The sequence below is a fragment of the Hyperolius riggenbachi genome, chromosome 6 (genome assembly GCF_040937935.1).
Source record: "Hyperolius riggenbachi isolate aHypRig1 chromosome 6, aHypRig1.pri, whole genome shotgun sequence".
NCBI lineage: Eukaryota > Metazoa > Chordata > Amphibia > Anura > Hyperoliidae > Hyperolius > Hyperolius riggenbachi.
Genome location: NC_090651.1, coordinates 249,327,605 through 249,349,169, shown reverse-complemented (window position 1 = coordinate 249,349,169; position 21,565 = coordinate 249,327,605).

The following is a 21,565-nucleotide window of genomic DNA, read 5'->3' as shown; positions in this document are numbered from 1 at the left end:
TATCAAGAGATCCAGCATGACCCTACGGATCCAATGATACCGCTCTCATAACCACCCTATTTATTGTATTCTGTAAATGGGCAAAAGATTATATAGTACATTCATTTCTTCCTGCTAAGGCTGGAGTCAGCCAGGCTGACTGGAGTCCAGCTGTGTCGGCTTCTTGGGATCTTCCTCTATGAAAGGCCCTGTTGGCTCCTTCAATTAACATCTGAATGTGAGATCAGCTTAGACAAACTTTGAGTTTACACCTCTGGCTTAATCAGCAGTCACAGGGCCAGTCTTCCTGCCAGCTGCTAACAGGGGAATTGTGCCTTCTACAGGGAATATGTCCAAGCTAATTAACACCTCCCCCCAGGCTTTTACTCAGCTAAGACAGATCCCCCAGCTGTTCCTAGGTAGAGGGATACTACACATCAAATCTTGGTTCTATTGATCTGAAGCGCAATCGATGCAGAGAATCGAGTGCGATCGCTTTTTCTTCACGGGCGGTTCCAGGACGTGTCTGGGGCCCCGCAACCGTCCGTGACAATGTCTCTGTTCTTTTATTAATACATGTAGAACCTTGGAACCTTCGGTCTAAAATCAGTCCTGGCATATAATGTATAAGTAAACATTATACACACTTAACAGCTGATGTGCAGAAACTGTTTATGGGGACAACAAGGGAGAAATAAGACAATGATTATGCAGTAATACAATTTCAGGATGAAAGTGGTCATAGGCTGTGGAACATATATGTCTGACCTCACAATTCAAATCTTCATAAGAACTGAATACATACAACCTGATTATGCAGACCAACTGGCAAAATGTACTTGATAGTCATTGAATCCGACTTTGCAGAGTTTTTAGCAAACTAAAGACATCAGATGATTGTTACCTGATTCTAACCATGCTCAGGGAACCGGAAAGCAAGGGTTAGTGTAAGTTGGCTAATTGATACTTTATTTCCATGAGGTCTCCAACTCCTTTCCTTCCTCCATATGGAAGAACGTGCATGCTTAGCTTGCAAGATTGGTCCCGTCTGATGAAGACTTATATGTCAAGCTATCATTGAGAGTGAGTATGCTAAAAAAAAATTCAGGACCCAAAGCCAACCCATTTTCTCTAACTACCTGTAAACATGGGAGGAACCCACAACTTGAAGTTAAAACTCCTTCTGGGGGCCTTCTTGGTTTTAGTTATGCCCCTTCGTCATCTGCAAATGGCAAGTGAAATGTATGTAGACATATATGTAAGGTCATACATTCTGGTTGTGCCATTGGCATAGGTCCATGTAAATTAAATGGGATACAGCTGGGAACATTCAACTTGGAGTAAGGGTTCAGTATACCAACTGGCAATTAATTAAACAATCATGTTTAGGTAAAGTCAAGCAGCTGCAGCTAAAGCAAATAAAATCTTGGGATGCATAAAATAAAACTTGTGAGGCCACATCTGGAATATGGAAAAGTTTGGACACAACTGCAGGAAGGATTATTAAGTTAAAACAGGTACAAAAAAACAGCATCAGTAAGCAATGTAAATTGTGGTTATTTCATGCCAGCTTTACAATTTAGGCACGGCCAACTGTACAATTTAAAGCACCAGAGTTTGGCTACTATATAGCCAAACTCCTCAGACTATCGTTGGAGGGGAGCAAGTGGTGGCGCATGGAGTTCGGCTACACTATAGCAAAACTCCAAATAGCAACGGAGTTCTGTAAGCACCAGAAGGCTGAAACTGGACATCGGCAGAGGAGTTCAGTAACCGGCGCACAAAGTTCAGCATGGGGGTAAGTAACTGAGCACCTGGGGTTTTGGCTGTTATGTAGCCAAACCCCACACCGGCTATAGCATAGTGTTAGGCAAGGGTGGGAGATTAATGTTAGGCACAGGTAGGCGGGCGTAAGTGTTAAGGTGCCCATAAACACTTTATTTCTTTTATGGAAGTGCGAGTGGAGTGCACTGGTCACTTTTTCTTTTTAATAGAAGGGGGAAGAACCAGGACACTTTATTATTTTGACTAGGCCTCTCTATTATTTTATTGCAGTAAAAGGGCAGAACCAGGCCACTTTAATTTTTTATGGCGTTGCACAGCACCAGGCTTTATTCTTCTAATTGTAGTGGGGCAGCACTAGGCCATTTTCTTTTTCTATGCGAGGATGTTGTGCAGCACCAAGCTGCTTAATTTGATGTCTGTGGGCTAGCTAATGCTGATGTTTGAGTTGCACAGCTACATAATTCTGATATCTGGGAAACACAGATACTTAATCCTGGTCAGTTGGGGGTACGCAGCTGCCTAATTTAGTCATCTGGAGTCATGCAGCTATTCAATTCCAGTGTCTGGGGACACACAGCTACCTTATTCTGGTATCTGAAGGGCACATGTCTATCTAATTGTGGTGTATGGGCTCTACTGTATATGACTTCTTAATTCTGATATTTGGGAGCATATGATTATTACTTCATTCTGGTATTTAGAGGCACACAGCTACTGGCACACAACTACCAATCCTGACTCCTGGAGACACGTGGCTACTTAATTCTGATATCCGGAGGGCACATGGACACTTCATTCTTAAATAATGTGATACTCAAATAGCTGCAAGTCCTAATCTGATCTGATTGCAAACAAATGTTTGTTAGGGTTTACTATGGGGAAGGGAGAGGGGTTGCACATTCATCCTAACAGCTGTTTATTCTAGAAAATAGCTTTTACCGGTGCGTCTAACATTGAAGAAAACTATTTTTTAGCCGATCTGTTTATTTATAATCTGCAGACCATACAGGAAAAGTCTTGTTTGCTTATACAGAAAATTATTCATGGAGATTCCATTCTAATCTAAACAAGGCAGTAGGCATTAGGAATAAGAAATACATCAAAACCAATTAGCTGTGTAGAACCCAACTTCCCAGGTGTAAAGCCCCAGAGCAAGGATGCTGTGTGAATGATTAGAAATCCGATAGACTAGTGAAACCAGCTTCCCAAGACCCTTGTATCTTCAGTCTACATGAATCATTAAGGACAATCATTCTTCAACTAGGTCAGCCTTTTCCACGGAGGAGGATCCACAGGAGATAGTGGGTTAGCAAATGTTAGTCTAATTGCTTCTTACTACGCTTGTTTTCTAGTTGGCTGATCTCTCTAAACATTTACAGTTTTTAATAAACCTATGCATGAACTCAGAGACAAAGGTGGTGGGATTATGGTAGGTAGACAGGAGAATCTGGGGTGTACTGCATCAGGGGAAGTTTGGCTTCTAATCTGAAATTTTATCATGTGAATTTTTACTGCATGTTTTGACATCCAGCACTTTCCATACAGGATTATCTGCTGGTATCTCATCATTTCTCAACTTCAATGCATCAGGGACCTTATCTTTTTCCCAGTTGGTCCCATATAGTAACTTTCCAGGGCATAAGAAGTGAAAAAGTCCTATAAATAAGGCAAAAGAAATAATGTCAACATTTGCTGAACTACGGCTGCACTGTAAAACACATCTAAAAATCCCCAAACACTTCATCACGTCTCCTAGACCCCATGATTTATTTACTCATAAAAGAAAACACTGACTCATTGCTTACTTGACATCTTTTTTTATAATGACATAATAATGGCTTTATTTAAAGCACAACCAATAAGCATATCAGCCCGGTCTGCAGACTTTTCCACTTGTGTAAACTAAACATTTAAGTTTCATGTCTGATGCTTTAGCAGGTGTGAGTCGGTCTTCCAAAGGACCAAGCAATTTACGAACCATCAAAGCCAAATATTATACTGTGGGCGCACCTTGGATCCAATTAGAATCAACACAAGTAGCCCAGCTGTCTCAACACTGCTCCCGTGGCAACGCTGTGTGCAGCTTGTGTTTTAGGTATAGATTGTAGCTTCTAGAAATAAAGACGCCTAATTCAAAATACACTAAAGCTGAACTTCAGCCAAATCGCTAAAACCACAGTTAAAATATTGTATATATGAAATGTCTGACCTGCCAAAACATTTGCACTTTGGTCCAGCCAAATGTGTGATTCAGATAGTCCTACAGCCAGCTCTCACTGCAGTCCAAGTAAACACAGACTGGTCAAGGACACACTTAGCTTGATAGCTGGACTCTGAAAACCAGCAGCTTACGCATGAGATCATTATTGTGGTCTCTTAAGGTGACTGAAGTGTCTCTAACAAAGACACTCAATACTAGGCCATTCTACCCTCTCAGTGCAAACAGAATGGTGAAAAGCAACTGTATTTATTCTCAGTGGATTCAGCTGTAATTCCATGGAAACATGACCAGAATTGACACCTCTGACCCCCCGAGCCACATTATGCATTGGCCTTTGCACCAATGGGGAGTGGTCCAATAAAGGGGGGGGGGTCTAACAAGACAGTAATACTGCCTAATGTGCAACCTCTCTGCTAGTGTTTCTTTATGAGACACACTTTTGGTGTACGTAAGCCCCCTCAAAGCTTACATTAACAAGGAGACCACTGAAAAGAACTTTATACAGTACATAAAGTTCAGGATACAATAGTAAAGTAGTAGTCAATGTGGATGTTATTGCTAGTTAATAAATTAAGCACTACCTAATTATTTTCAAGAGAATATACTTTTTCAAATTGTTATTATATTCTTACTATATATAGCAAGGACCTTATATTTAGAATTTGACAACAGATCGCATACATGAGATATATACGTATTTTTTAACACAATTATATAACAATAAAATAATCAGTGTCTTAGCAAGAGGAAGTCCAACATTTAGAACGCTCTTTGAACTGTCTCATTCCCTAAGGTCTAAGCATGCCAAAGGGAGCTGATCTAGTGAAATAATTGATGGAGGTCCTCATCCTTGCACTCCAGGGAATAGAGATTTCATGTGAATCTCACAGTCTGGCATTATTAAACAGTCCTTATTTGTCTAGATTGAAGTAGAAAGTGCATTCTAGGTTACAAATTGGTTTTGGCTCTTTGAGTCTGGGGAGAACAAGCTTCTTGTATGCAGTTTGTGACTATATTTAACTACTTGATTTTACGAAATTGTTAATAAGATCTGTGTCTTGGCTCCATCTAGTCTCACATCTATTTTAGTGGTAAGAGAGACATATTGTATAAAGTGAACATTAATGATGAGCCAAGTACTGTCCAAATATAAATGCTGTTTTATCCGGTTCCCTGGGTTCCAGGGGCTGGGTAAAGGCAGGTTACTGGGCAAATATTAAATATTTGCAGGTAAATTAATAGTAATCCAATACATGTAGACATACTAAAGGAAGCCAACAGCAGAATAAAATGAAAGCTGCTGGTGATGACCATTTTCTTAAAACGCTCATTGCCTGTATGTCATGCTGATCCTCTGGATTCACTACTATTTGCATCTCTCAGTTGGAAGAAACCTTTGGGCGTGGCCTCACCACGCTGCTGCAGGATTGTTCTGTCTACTGCACGTGGCTGGTTTGTTTGCTCAAAAAGCATGTGCAGGTAGCTCGAAGGCCATCCATCTTGACACAGATATAACTATTGTGAGCTATTAGCCGGAGAGAACAAACTGTGTGCATATCCTAGTTGGCAGCCAGCATGTTACATAACCGGCAGTTGCTGAAGGAGTGGTGCTACTACCATACCTGCAAGGCTTCAAGGTCAGGCATTGCTGCTTGGACCTTTCCAGTAATGTGTGGTGGCCTCCCTCACCTTCAGCCCCACAAAACCTCAAAAGGCCCATACCGGCGGTGGGTTTGTGGCACATGAGTAGGTTGTGTGGTGAATGTATGGTCAGGTGTGCTCCTCAGCACCCTATTTCTGAACATTAGTACATTCTGATAACCCAGGACTATGTTTTCTGTTTTGTGTCTATGTGGTTTTAAATAACAGCCCCATTTAGAATATTAATTTGACCTTTTGATGTGCTGAGGATATATAATTATACGTTCTGCATTCTCTGATTGGTCCAATGCTTTCAAGTTCTGTAATTTCTCTAAAATTACAGAGTTGCAGTAATTCGGAATTCCACTGAATTCCGATTTCAAATTTTCTGTTTTCCAATTTCCAAATTCTGATCAGAAATTACGATTTCCGATTGGAAATGTGGAAATTTCAATTCTGTGAAATCCAAATGAGCATCCCTATTCACCTCTGCCAGGCGAGACTGCCATTCACTATGCCTCTGTGCTGAACTAGAATTCATTCCAAAGCACCCTTTTACCAGTTTCTAGAAGAAGACGTTAGCTACGCATCAGATCAGCCCATTCTCACTGCACTCCTTTGAACTCTATTGCTATAGTCTCAGTTTTCCGTATCAGTCTCCAGGCGCATAACTCACACCCATAACTTTGGTTAAACAGCTTGAGATCAGCTGGAAATTAATCGCCAAAGTCTTGTTGATGCATATTTATATTGTGTGGGGCTGCGATGCAAGGAAGGTGTTTTATTAAACTGTATGAAACGCAAACATGTCAGCAACAACTCTGACTATCTCAACAGCCCTTCATTCCCCACAATTAGGGCTTTCCATATGCAAATGGTATAAGTTTACGCATTAACCCTTCTTCAAATCCCGAGTCTGCCTCGGTAATGTTTTCTTGTGTGCTCTTCATTTTCTCAATTACATATAATGACCTGTCTTTCTCCTGTTTTACATCTCTTCACTTTGCTGACTGCCTGCTTGTTCATATATTCATGGTTGTCATGGGATAGCTGTGCACACATGAGAATCTCATGTACTCAGAATGAAACCGCCGATAGAATTGCTGTAATCTCATTGTAATGACCCTAAAGGAATAGCCTTTTCCAGCACGCTCACAGAAACATCAGAAGAGAAGAAATGCACAAAGACAAGTTTTATAAACCAATACTAATTTGTACGGTGGTATTAGCAGAGTGAAATGATTAGGGAATATGTGGTTTCATTGTTACTATCATGCTGGTTCAATAATTTATATGTTTATATGAGAGGGTAAACTAAACATAAAACCTGTAGAGGCCCCTAATGCTGCCCAGGCTGAACTCAGTGCAGAGTTGTACATTTCACTCTACATCCCATCATGTTAAAAGAAGGCGCTGTCCCTTTAAGAAGGAGCTTTTAATAGCAATTTTCAGGTATTACTCAATGGAGCCATAGGGCATAAGTGTAAACTTGGTGCTGACATCTCAGCTTAGCTACAGGATAACATGCTCAGTAACAAAACCTGATATCCAATAGTCCTGTGACCTTGCATGATTTGTGTTGGCCCCATTCACATGACCTAATCTAACCCTAAAGTCCACACCAATTCAATGCCTGAATATTACTTTTCCTTTCCTTACACTAGCGTTGACCCCCATACTAATTACCAGGCCTGGATTTATATCACAGGATGCACAGATGTTCTGACATTCTAGACTGCGCCCTCTTCGAGCCCACAAACCCCCACCAAACTGCACTGCAAGTGTGCTGGCTGGCCCAGCTTTCACCTCCCCCCTATATCCCCAGCCTGGCATAGGTAGCCACAGGTGTACCTCAGTATTAGGTAACAAGAAGTACCCTCAATATTAAGTAGCTTGAGGTGCCCCGAAGTATTAGGTAGCTATCAGTGGAATGCAGAGAGCTGGGTGAGTAACCTATCATTTATGCTCTGCTCAGAACTCTGCATAGGGAAGGAGAGACAGAGGAACTTGGGGAGGAGAATGAGCCGCCTTTCCATCATCAGGCGCCTGATGATGAAACTTTTCACTAACGATAACATCCCCAAACGCAAAATCCTATCCTAATTATACACCTACACCCTAACCAAACATTGAAATGATGCCATAATGTGCCTGTAACGATCGGTGAAGCACAGAGAGGATCTGATTACCGGTGATCTGCAGTATCACGGGGAATACAGATGTATACCAGATTATAAGTGATCTGCAGTATCACCGATAATCCGATATACCAGCTAACCTCTGTTCACCTGAGTAGAGTGTAGTGTTTGGTGTAACAGTAACACTTAGAGGACTAGGCCTCAGTGCAGCAAGGAGTACTGCACGGATACCTTCCGCAGACCTGGACTCTCCAAGACGGGAGGAGTCGGGCTGACAGCAGGAAAGATTGTCTGAAAGTAACCCTCAGGAGGAAGGGTCGCTAACAGAGCAAGGAACCGCCTCTAACGGTAAGGTCGGTTCTCGAGGTCGGACAAGCCAGGTCGTACACACACGGACAGATACAGTACAAGATCAGGAGACAAAGGCGGAGTCTAAGTACAGGCAGGGTTCGGCAACGGGGTATCAGATATATCGAGGTACAAAATCAGGAGGCAGAAGCAGAGTCTAGGGATGTGCCGGGGTTCGGCAACAGAGTATCGGAAATATCGAGGTGCAAGATCAGAGTTCAGGAGGATAGTCAGGCAAGCAGGAAGTCATAACAGATAATCACAATCAAACTAGTACTTTAAGCTATCAACAGAATCTAGCTAAGTGTAGGATTACAGCTCCAGCTGGTCCCGGCACACTTGCGGATCTGACTACGGATCTGGGTGCTCCCACGTATGTGATCGCAACGCCAGACACCAGAGGAATGACCAGCTAGCAGTATATATACACATGTACCTCTCCAGCACCTCCCACGTGGCTGGACCAATGAGTAGTGGAGCCAGAGTCAGCTGACCAGCCTGGTCAGCTGACTACTTCTGGCTGTCATACAAACCCTGCCTGAGTGCGCGCGCGCGCGTCACTCTAAATCTAGAGCTACTACGTGTCCCAGCCAAACCAGCCCCGCTCTGCGGTACCTCCGCAGCGGGGGCATGCGCGCTAACCGCCGTGTCCGACGCGGCGGTTTCTCCACGCTCCGTTGAGCCCTGCACGGAGACAGCCGCCTCATACTGAGAGGAGGCGGCTGCCTCTCCGTGTGTGTGGCGCCACTATGCGCGGAAAGAGCCGCCTGCCGCTGGCTCATGGTGGCGGCTCTTCTGCGTTTTCTCACAGTGCCCTACATTCCAATCTATCATGAGCCCTAACTTGATACTTACCCAAACCCTAACCAGTAAAATCAGCCTAACATTAACTTGACGCTTATCTGGCTTATGCTAAACTTCTCTTGCCCACCTTAATCTTCTCCAAATTTACCAGTTTCATAAATCAATAATACTCATTTATCAGGAGAAGAAAATGGTACAGCATGGCTTTTAACTTGGTCCTGCACCCAGGTAAACAGTGACAGACCCTGCCTATTAGATCACACATAAATGTAAAATGCAGTTCTTCCATAGCATGAGCTTGCTCCACCCACCTAGAGCAACTCACCTACATTGTGTATTGCTACTCCTAGAGCAACTCACTTGCATCACTAATCTTTAAGGTCCCTGTACAGGACCACTTTACTGAACCATTTTCAATTTTTGCTGAACAGGGCATGACTTTAGTTGTGAAAAATGGAAATTACTTGATTTTGATCATCCGTAAGAATGAACAGCCAAAAATTGGGATACTGTTCTTACCACTGGGGTACTTACATACGGAGTAGATTGTTCTTTCTTACTTTCTATGTTGTTCCTATTGGCCCTCTGTCACTAGCTCAGTGCTTACTAATCTTGTTACCATGCATCTCATGACCAAGATGGTGAGGGTCTGTTTCCACTTGTGTGAATCTGCATGCGTTTTCTGCATGCAGATTCGCATAACCAATACAAGTGGTTGGGCCTGTTTCCACTTGTCAGAAATCCTGTGCGGTTTTGTGTGCAGGAAAAATCTGCACGGCAGAGCCCTCAGAATTCGCATACAATGTATTTAATAGGAAATTTGCATGCGTTTTCGTGTGCGAATTTTACCGCAAATTTTACGAATTTGCGGGCGTTTTTGCATCAAATCAATGTAAAAGCATACAGGCACTGACATAGTTAAATTCGCATACTTACTAACACATGCAATAAACCTGCGAATTTGCGGTAAAATTTACATCTGCGTGCGAATTCATTTTGCATTTTCTGCGACTAATTCGCAACACACAAGTGGAAATGGGCCCTGACAGTTGGTAGGTGGAGCTGTTTAACAAGGAAGGGGCAAGCACAAATTATGAATTAGACCTAAGTCTGTCTGTATAACAATTAGACACAGGTTCACTTTAAACTTAGGCTGGGGTGCATGTGTGGTGTCTCTGGAGCAGGATACACACTACTTAAATTATACACTTAACAGCTCCACATTCCATAGAACACATGATGGAAGATCTAAAAACAGCAAACAGCCAGGGAGAAGGAACCTTTAAAATATGAGAAACCTGGAGAAGTATACATAGGAAGAGCAGTCCAAACCCCCGTAGAAAGATGTAAAAGACTCATTGGGCTTGATACAAATACAAAATGTTTCTCTTAAAGCGGGATTGTCACCATAAAAATCAAATTTCAACAGCAACTGGTCTGAGTGTATTAAGTGATAAAGATGCTAATCTTGCATTCAAAACTTTCAAAACTTTTTCTGCTGTTGTGGTTTGAAGTTATCACATACTTTAGGAGCACTGGCCTTTTAATAGTCAGTGCCAAAAGAGTTGCATGCTGGGGGTTCTTTTTATCTATAATACTGTATACTCCTCCTCTTCTATTTATTTCCCTGCCTAACTGCCTATCTGAAACACGATCAGATAGGCTGAGGTGACTCAAGCAAGGCTGAGGTGACTCATCGATTGGAGGAGAAAAGAAAAAAAAAGTTAAGGGCAGAAATGGCATCAGGATTTAGCCTCAAACTGTGGGCAAAAGACATGGTTCCCACCAGGAACAGAATTTTCTTCATTTACTATATACAATTCAGTGAAATCAAAACGTGGACCGTTTAATACATGTGTTATGCAAGTAGATCAAGTATTTATCTACTTATATATGTGTTTTTTTTCTTGGCATAGTATGGCTAATCCTTCTGCTTTAAAGTGGACCTGAACTCTTGTGCGGCAGACAAGGAAAACACACATAGTTGCTGAGAAATTCCCTGTGTGTCTTTAGAGAGATTAGCCTGTCTAATTAGGCCTAATCATCAAGTGTCAGAGCTGTCAGCTATGTATGAATTGGGCCGTGCTGTGCCATTGTTCTGGCCTAATATGTAAACACTGGAGGTTAACCCTGTCTGTGATCCCAGGGATACCAGGAAGTAAAAAGGGGGGGGGGGGGGGGTCACTTGTGTGCTGAGTTGTATGGCCCTGCAGCAAGCCCTTAAAGCTACAGTGGCCCAATTAGTGAAAAATGGCCTGGTCTTTAGGGGAGTTGTACCACTGTAGTCCTCAAGTGGTTAAACAGAGGATGAAAAAATATCTCCTTGGAAAATATTTAGGAGAAATAGTGAATTGGATTGGGTCCATTAATTGTTACAGAGAATAATAAGCTGAGAGTGCCAATGATTTTATCCAGGCCGTTTTTTTTAATTTTGTGAGCATTTTTAAGCGGAAAAAAAAAAAAATTAGATAATCACCTAAGAAGAGGGAAGGCTTTGGATCCCATAGAGCCTTCCTGGTCCTCTCTCAGTAATAAGCAAGACTAGTAACAAAAAATGTATGATCCACAAATAGCTAATGTGCAATGCACAAATCTTTGTGCATTGTAAATCACAATGTATTCCACATGATATGCATAACCCCCCCCCCCCCCCCCCCCCCCCCCACCACACACACACACAACACACACACATGCGTTCCCTGAGCAAGGCTTTAAGTCTGTTCAGGGGACAATGAAATCTTGAGACTATCAAGACATCATGTAGTAACACACTGCCCAGTGTCGGAAAGCTCCCTATCGAGTGCAGGTCCTTCTAGATCCGCCAACAGGCCAATGACCCAAAATACAAAGCTAAAAGCACTCAAGTATTGCTTAGAAATGACCTTCTATAACTTCAGATTTTTATTCTATAAAACCAGGCAGTCTGGAAAGGGTCCCCTTCAGTACTGACATACTTAGAGCAGTTTTCTCCGGAACAATAGGCCAAACTACATTTTGACATGTGCAGAAATCTCTTTGAGAGCTATGCGAATTACTTGTTTGCTGTAACTGTCTTTAACTCCCTCCCAACTAACACCAGTCAACAGCGGAGGATGGCAGCCGCTTGACCTCCTAACGCGGACGGTGACAAGTCCTTGGGCGGAGATTACCGGGGATCGCGCATCCCTGTTTAGTTACGGCGCAAAGCTCCGACATCATCCTGCTAGCCTGCGATTGCGGCTAACAGGCTGTTAGAAATAATAATAAAAAAACAATTAATTTGGATTTACAGTGCTGCGATCTAGCGCAGTGCTGTACAGCTTAGTGACAAAGCTGTCCCCTCAAGTGGCTCACAATGTGATGCCTATGAGAGGGGATCAGTGATTGGATCTCAGGGGGGAGGGAGGGATGTTAATCAAAAAAATAACAAAATGTATTTAAAAAAATAATAATACAATTAATAGAAAAAAAAATTGCAGCAGCAATCAGATGCCACCAACAGAAAGCTTTGTTGGTGGCAAGAAAAGAAGCAAGATTAATTTGGGTGGTAAGTTGTATGGCCGTGCAACACACTGTTAAAAAAGTTACAATGTGCTGAATTGTAAAAAATCGCCTAGTCACTAGGGGGGTGTAAGCCTGTGGTCCTTAAGTGGTTAAAGGTTGCGCAACACATTATAAGGTTAAGGGTCCTATAATTGTTTATGCCATTATGTTTTTATCCAAAAATTATTTTGAACCAAAATTTTAAAGCAAAGTCGGTTTGTTGTTAAATATTTATCTTCCCACGGACTCTGCGCTCTCAATGTACTCCAATCCTCTGTGCTTTTATACTCCAATTCGTGAACATAGAAAAAATAAACAAAAATACATAGCGTGACTCTGTATTAACATATGAATCCACCACGTGTTTTGAAAAATCTCATGTGGTCCCACCACAAACAGGTATCACAGCTCCTCACCCTCTATAGTGGCTGTCAACCCACAAACAGCTTAAGCATTTAATTCTCCATGATTTTTAAAGCCTTTCACCTTCCACCACGTTATGCTGCATACACAGATTTGAACTGTTATATTGCTAATGATTAAGATTGGGATTACAGTTGGGGTGTTGTTTGGGGGGGGGGGGGGGGTTGGGGGTTGTTGAGCGCACTTTCTTGGTAAGAGGATACATGTTGTTAAATATTGAATACAGAATAAACACTCATGTATGCCAGTTCTTTTGGTCAGTTTCAAGTTGTTTCAGAGACTTTTGAGGGTTCTCCATTTTTCATAAAGGTACCAACAAGTTTGTCCAAAAAAAAAAGGAAGTTGTAATATCACCCTAATGAATAAAAGTTTGTATAAGACTTACATTACCCAAAATAGATTTCATAGACCCTAACCCACCATATCAAACCAATGTTTCAGAGAATGCCAGTCACGAGGTGACTAAAAACATATCTGGTAGACTTGCCTGAAAGGATTCCAATTCTGGACACAGATTTCTAGAGTTTAATCTGGAAAATGTGGAAAATAATGTCAACTACATAATAAAAATTATAATAATAATAATAATTAATAATAATTAATAATAATACTAATAATAAGTGAAACAATCAATACCATATTCAGAGACAACATGGAAAACTATTTGAGAACAGGATCTCCATGGATAAAATAAAATAATACTGGACTAGGACATACAATGCGATCACTATGGAGGAGGGCATTGATCCTAATAGCATGCACCATGAAAAGTCTGAAGGGTTTTGTTGGACCTTTTTACTACTTTAGTTCTTCCCCATACTTCTCACCCCCTCCTATCCACATTCCGATCTGCTTACCACTCCCAATCCTCCCTTTGTTTACTTATTTATAAGTTAATGCAAATGAGTATACCCCCTGTGAAGTCAAACAACTTTATTCATAGTAGAAAGGCATAGTTTCAATGTTGACTCTTCAATGAAAATCATTGAGACTCAACATAAGAATCTGTCATAGTAGTAGGCGTGCATGACCACAGCGGCTGCTCTTCTCACAATTATGGTGAAAGCAGCATCTGCTCTAATAGAAATTCCAGCAGCAAGCAATACATTGTTTTAACCACAAAAATAATGCCGCACATTCTCCCAGTAAGACCTAGCCCTAGGTCCACTTTAGGAATCAATGGAGAATGAAAGAGTGTGCCATATGGAGCGTTGTCAATCCCTTTAGTTCTTTTCTAATAATAATAATAATAATAATACTGAGATGAATGAAAATATGCCTTTCAAATCAATATAATCTTTCCATTCATTTTTAGCAAGTTGGACTTCACATTGCAAGCTATACCCGGTTTATCATAAAAGACAGTTATGTTCTTATTTGTCCCAGAAGAAATGTTCAATCCTTCATGCCGGTAAGGGATCCTGATTCTGAACTGACATGATGAGATAAATGTAGATACATATAGTACTAGTCTGACTAAGAAATCCTCTGAAGTCCCTTTCTGTTTGCCTGTACAGCAAGTCTGGGGAAAAAAAAATACTGTTATCTACAGTATGTAGATAATGTAGTGAAACAGAAAGTCAAGTTTAGCCTACTGTCCTGAACAATATATAAAAGGTAAAACACTTTATCTGGTTTAGGAAACTATTTTGATAATGTTTCATTTCTAGAAAGATTGGATTGCCCACTTGTGGTGTCTTTCATTTCTGCTGTGTTTTACGCGTACCTTTTTATGCGTTACCGTAACGACAGTACGTATTGGCATGCGTACACGTGTCTGACGTCATGACGCTTGTATGACGTTGACAGCAGTGGCTGCTTGTATATACTGGCGTCTTGCTGTTCCCATTGCCCTCTAGGAGATTGGGAGAAGCAGTTTGACTGTCAAGTAGTTCCCCATAAGGTCCTCTCTAGCTGGTGACTGCTGATTGGTCAGTATGGGTCTGATTCTTTTCAAATGTTGCTGGGATAATGATCATTGATTTACATACCAGATCCCCATCAGGTCCTCTCATTATTCTCTGCTCCACGAGTGGATGTTGGTGTCCACTTTCATTTTGGTGATGCTTGATTGGTCCATGTGACCAGGGGTGCAGCTAAGGTTTTTGTGGCCCCAAGCAGTCTGTAAGTGGTGGCCCTAACCTGCGGCGCACAAAGTACGCCACAGTGAAAAGTGGGTGTGATTACTCCGCATGGGGAAATGGGAGTGGCCATGACATGTGGGTGGAGGACAGTTATTGACATGGCTATGTACTGTGTAAAGTGCTGCAAAAGAGGTCACTGCTAGATAAATACATAATAAAGTAGCATGGCAGTAGTAGTAAAGCACAGAACACTCTCAGATGCAGGAACACTCAGGGCCAAGCATGCACAACAGTGCACACAGCTGGCCCAGGCCTCAACACAGCCAGCACAGTACACACAGACCTCAGGCCTGATCACAGCCAGCTCAGCCATCCTCAACACAGCCAGTCCAGGACACACAGGCCCCAAGCCTGATCACAGCAAGCCCAGCCACAGGCCTCAACAAAGCCAGCCAGCCTAACCCCAGGCCTCAACACAGCCAGTCAGCCCAGTACACACAAGCCTCAGGCCTGATCACAGCCAGCCAGTCCAGTACACACAGGCCCCAAGCCTGATCACAGCAAGCCCAGCCCCAGGCCTCAACACAGCCAGTCAGCCTAACCCCAGGCCTCAACACAGCCAGTCAGCCCAGTACATACAAGCCTCAGGCCTGATTACAGCCAGCCAGCCCAGTACACACAGGCCCCTAACCGGATCACAGCAAGCCCAGCCCCAGGCCTCAACACAGCCAGCCAGCCTAGCCCCAGGCCTCAACACAGCCAGTCAGCCCAGTACACACAAGCCTCAGGCCTGATCACAGCCAGCCAGTCCAGTACACACAGGCCCCAAGCCTGATCACAGCAAGCCCAGCCCCAGGCCTCAACACAGCCAGCCAGCCTAACCCCAGGCCTCAACACAGCCAGTCAGCTCAGTACACACAAGCCTCAGGCCTGATCACAGCCAGCCAGCCCAGTACACACAGGCCCCAAGCCTGATCATAGCAATCCCAGTCCCAGGCCTCAACACAGACAGCCAGCCAGCCTAACCCTAGGCCTCAACACAGCCAGTCAGCCCAGTACACAGAAGCCTCAGGCCTGATCACAGCCAGCCAGCCCAGGACACACAGGCCCCAAGCCTGATCACAGCAAGCCCAGCTCCAGGCCTCAACACAGCCAGCCAGCCTAACCCCAGGCCTCAACACAGCCATTCAGCCCAGTACACACAAGCCTCAGGCCTGATCACAGCCAGCTAGCCCAGTACACACAGGCCCCAAGCCTGATCACAGCAAGCCCAGCCCCAGGCCTCAACACAGCCAGCCAGCCTAACCCCAGGCCTCAACACAGCCAGTCAGCTCAGTACACACAAGCCTCAGGACTGATCACAGCCAGCCAGCCCAGTACACACAGGCCCCAAGCCTGATCACAACAAGCCCAGCCCCAGGCCTCAACACAGCCAGCCAGCCTAACCCCAGGCCTCAACACAGCCAGTCAGCCCAGTACACACAAGCCTCAGGCCTGATCACAGCCAGCCAGCTCAGTACACACAGGCCCCAAGCCTGATCATAGCAAGCCCAGTCCCAGGCCTCAACACAGACAGCCAGCCAGCCTAACCCTAAGCCTCAACACAGGCAGTCAGCCCAGTACACAGAGGCCTCAGGCCTGATCACAGCCAACCCAGCCCCAGAGCTTAACACTGCCAGCCAGCCCAGTACACACAGGCCTTAGGCCTGATCACAGCCAGCCATCCCAGTACACAGACAGAACACAGAGAAATGCACCCTGTATGTATTTAGAGAGTTTAGCCTATCTAATTCCCCCCTCATCTGTGACTAAGCACAAGTTGTTATTTGATCCCTCAGCTGTCAGCTGACTGCCATGGCAGAAAGGTAAGTTGTAAAAACAGGATGTTACCAATATGTCTGCTTCCATGAAAGCAGGGAGTAGATACTTTTCAGGTTTATTGCAGGATTTGTAACAGCAGTAACAAAGAATTGATTTTTATTTAAAGGTTATCATGCTGAGTCCCAGAAACAGCCTTTGCCGCACAAATATTCAGTGTGATGTCAAGGAGTCTCCGAGGCCCCTAAAAAGATGTGGACCAAAGCGGCTGCTTGTCCTGCTTGCCCCCTGGCGACGCCTCTGCATGTGACCTTATAGAAAATGTATGCCTGTTTGTTACTTTTTTGAGTGAGCATACACAGCTTGAGGAAGGAGTACACCTCCGAAACAGCGTCTGTCGCTGTCCCTGGGCTTCATCTCTTTTATGCAATAAAGAGCTTTAAATACATCTTCGTGGTGCTGCTGATCTCTGCTAATTATTATATGTAGAAAGTTCAGAGGGTCTTTACTTCTGATTGTGCTATAGCTGAATAAAGATGATTTTACACCAGACTGTCACGGTTGCTGTTTAGAATTCAGTCTTAAACTAAAAATAAGACTCTGTTCTGTGTCACTAATATTCTATTTACCAGTACTACACAAACAATTAATTATCTCATAAGTTAAATTTTTAGCTTAAGTTTGCTTCAAGGTTTAGATTAGAAAACTGCAGTCTATGTTTGCTGGACTGCCTATGTTCTTATATGGTAGCCAGAGGTAGCCGCAGTATAGCTAGGGACTACCTCTGAAGTATTGGTAGCCAGAGAGCCCCCCTCAGTATAGGTAGCCAGAGATGCCCCCCAGTATGGGTAGACAGAGAGCCCTTCCCCTTGTATAATAATAATATAATAATAATGGCAGTATTTGTATAGCGCCGTTCTCCTGTCGGACTCAAAACGCTTGCGAGGCAGCCACTAGAGCGCACTCAGTAGGCAGTAGCAGTGTTAAGGAGACTTGCCCAAGAAACTCCTTACTGAAATAGGTGCTGGCTTACTGAACAGGCAGAGGCGAGATTTGAACCCAGGTCTCCTGTGTCAGAGGCAGAGCCCTTAACAATTACACTATCCAGCCACTGCTGTATAGGTAACCAGAGAGCCTCCCCTACAGTATAGGTAGCCACTAGCCAGTGAGCCCCCGAGTGTAGGTAGCCAGAGAGCCTCACTGGCAGTATAGGTAGTATAGGTAGCCAGAGATCCTCCTCCCCCCCCCCCCAGTATAGGCCGACAGAGAGCCCTTTCCCTTGTATAGGTAGCCAGAGAGTCCCACCTTCAGTATAGGTAGTATAGGTAGCCAGGGATCCCCCCCAGAATAGGCAGACAGAAAGCTATTCCCCTTGTATAGGTAGCCAGAAAGGCTCCCTGCAATGTAGGTAGCCAGTGCCCCCCCCCCCCCCCCCCCAGTGTAGGTAGCCAGAGATCCTCACCTGCAGTATAGAAAGCCAGAGAGAGCCCTCTAGTATAGGTAGCCAGAGAACTACCCTCAGTATAAGTAGCCAAATAGCACCCTCCCATATAGGCAGTCAGAGAGCCCTTCCTCAGTATAGGTAGACAGAGAGGACCCCCCCGTATAGGTAGCCAGAGAGCCCCCGTCATGGTATAGGTAGCCAGAGGGTGCCTCTGCCCCCCTTGGTATAGCTAGCCAGAGAGCCCCCTCCCTCAGTATAGGTGGTTAGAGAGCACCCTCTCAGTATAGGCAGCCAGAGAGCCCTCCCTTCCCATATAGGTAGCCAGAGAGCCCCTCCCCATATATGTAGCCACCCCATCCCCTCAGTATAGGTTGTCAGAGAACCTTCTTCTCCTCCTCGCACCCCGTGATAGATGTATCTCAGTCTCTGCAGGATCCACACGCTGCCCATCTTCTTCCTAGGTGTCTCATTGGTAACAGTGCTCCCTTAAATTACCTAAGTGTCATGTCATCTCAAGTGGTGCTGTAACCAGTGAGATGGACACCTAGGAGGGATGAAGAAGAGAGAAAGTGTGCGGATTTCCGAGAGGTGTGTTCACTTCTTTCTGCACACTCTGAATGTGCTTGTGCTGCTGGCTGGTGTGCACCTGGCTGTCACTCCGCCCGTCCAAACCTAAAAGGGAGCTGCCTCCTTGAGTCTGAAGAAGGTGTTAACATATACTGAACACTTTATCTTTGAATATTTTACAGTTCACACTGATTCAAAACGTTATGTCTTGACCAATGACTAACAATATTCACTGCCAGTCCCCTCCTTCATGACAACACAGGGTTCATTACATTGTATCTGCTGACCCAGAATATTTATATCACTGAATGTGTAATGTGCCTGGCAGAGCCTGTATATGATTTATATGTGGCTGATGTTAAAAGGTACAATCATACAGCCTTGCTATGGCAAAAGGAACAATGCCCTTGAAAACAGATTTTTCAGGAATCGTGTAAAAAGATTTATGCCATGTCTGCCTTTTCCTGTTTTTTTAAAATTCCAGTAAATCTGCTAAGAAGTTTAACATCATGCAAAGGAGGGCTTAATGAAACTTCCTCAACCATGGCTAATGATGTAAAGCGGACCTGAACTCAGAACTTCCTCTCTGCTCTAAAAGATACGCAACAGCATAATAACCTTTAAACAAAAAAACATTTATTTGTTACAGCTGATGAAAATCCTAAAATAAATCTGCACTGTTTTTACTTCCTGATTCATGGAAGCAGAAATATTGTTAACAGCTTTTGCTTTCAAATGAGCGTATCTGCCAACTCTGTCATAGCAGTCAGGTGACACAGGGGAGAGATCAAATTATGACTTGTGATTACACAGATGAGGGGGGATTAGCCGGGCTAAACTCTGTAAATACATACATGGTGCATTTCCCGGGGGGTCTCCTTCTGTCATGTGCAAGAGTTCAGGTCCACTTGAAGCGGTTACAAACCAAAACTGGACTTGCTTCCTTTTGCCTTGGCAGGACAGTATGGTTACACCTACTTTTTGGAGTTCTAGGAAACACTTTTTTGTAGGTGAAAGGTGGGACCCCCCCCCCCCCTTTTTTTTTTACTTTACAGAGTTGGTGGACCATATCATATTGAATGATTAATATTACAGTACATCTACTTCTGGACACTAGGGGTGGTAATTAATCCAATGTTTTTAACATGGAGGTAGGTGGCCTTTAAAGAGTAACTGTTGGGTATAAAATCAAAAATCAATTCTTTATTTTTATCTGGTAAACAAGTAATAAGGATGCTAATCAGGCAATCCAAAAGTTAAAATCACTATTACTTTTCTTGTTGATAAATTATCATTCCCCAGTTTACATAACTCTTATTTGGTACACAGAAAATTTGGTACACAAAAGAGAAGTTGCAGGGCATGCTGGGTTGTCTTTTTTTTCTTCTCTACTTCCCCTCAGACTAAAAGTGAACCTTAACCCCCTTGCCGGCCCAATTCCTGCGGCAAGGGGGCAACACAGCACTTCTTTTTTTTTTTAAATCATGTAGCGGCATCCCCCCACCCACTCCGATCGCCTCCGGCGATCAGAGAAAGCAGGTAATCCCGTTCAGAACGGGATTTCCTGCTGGGCTTCCCCGGTCGCGACGGGGCGAGATGGCGACGGGGCGGGATGACGTCAACGACGTCATGGACGTCGGGACGTCAGAGGGAATCCCGATCCACCCCTCAGCGCTGCCTGGCACTGATTGGCCAGACTGCGCAAGTGGTCTGGAGGGGGGGCGGCGCGGCGCGGCGGATAGCGGCGAATTGGCATCGAGCGGTGGTGATCGTAATATGCATGCAGCTAGCAAAGTGCTAGCTGCGTGCAAAAAAAAAATTGTGCAAAACGGCCCAGCGGGGCCTGAGAAATCCTCCTGCGCAGGTTACCCCGAGCTGAGCTCGGGATAACCGGCAAGGAGGTTAAGTCAGGAAAAAAAAGAGTTTTACTCACCTGAGGCTTCTACCAGCCCCCTGCAGCAGTCCTGAGCCCTCTCGCAGCCACTCACTAATCCTCTGGACCCCCGCTGCCAGCTAGTTTCGTTTTTGCCGACAGGCCCGTTAGGACCGGCCACGCGTAGCTTTTTCCGCATTCCCGACTGCAATTAGCGCTATTGCGGTCCGCAACGCGTACAAAAATACAGTCAGGAATGCAGAAAAAGCTACGCGTGGCCAGTCCTGACGGGCCTTTCAGCAAAAACGAAACTAGCTGGCAGTGGGGGACCAGAGGATTAGTGAGTGGCTGCAAGGGCACAGGACTGCTGCAGGGGGCTGGTAGAAGCCCCAGGTGAGTAAAACTCTTTTTTTTCCTGACTTAACCTCCTTGCCGGTGAAGTGAAAAGTGAAGCGCGCAGCGGCAAAAAAATGGGTGTGGACATGACATCACATGGGTGGGGGTAACTGTAATGTAACTGTAAGGCAGTGGGCTAATATAGGAAGCCAGAATAGTTGCCCCCAGCATAGGTTAGATAGGTAGGTGCTCCCTGTATAGGTTAGTTAGGTAGGTGCCTCCAATATAGGTAGCCAGTATAGTTGCCACCAGTATAGGCTAGGTAGGTAGGTAGGTGCACCCAATACAGGTTGGAAAGGTAGGTGCCCCAGTATAGATTACATAGGTAGCTGCCCCCAGTATAGGTTAGATTGGTAGGTGCCCCCCACTATAGGTTAGATAGGTAGCTGCCACCCAGTATAGGTTAGATAGGTAGCTGCTGCCCAGTATAGGTTAGATTAGGTAGGTGCCCCCCATTATAAGTTAAATAGGTAGCTGCCCCCAGTATAAGTTAGATAGGTAGCTGCCACCCAGTATAGGTTA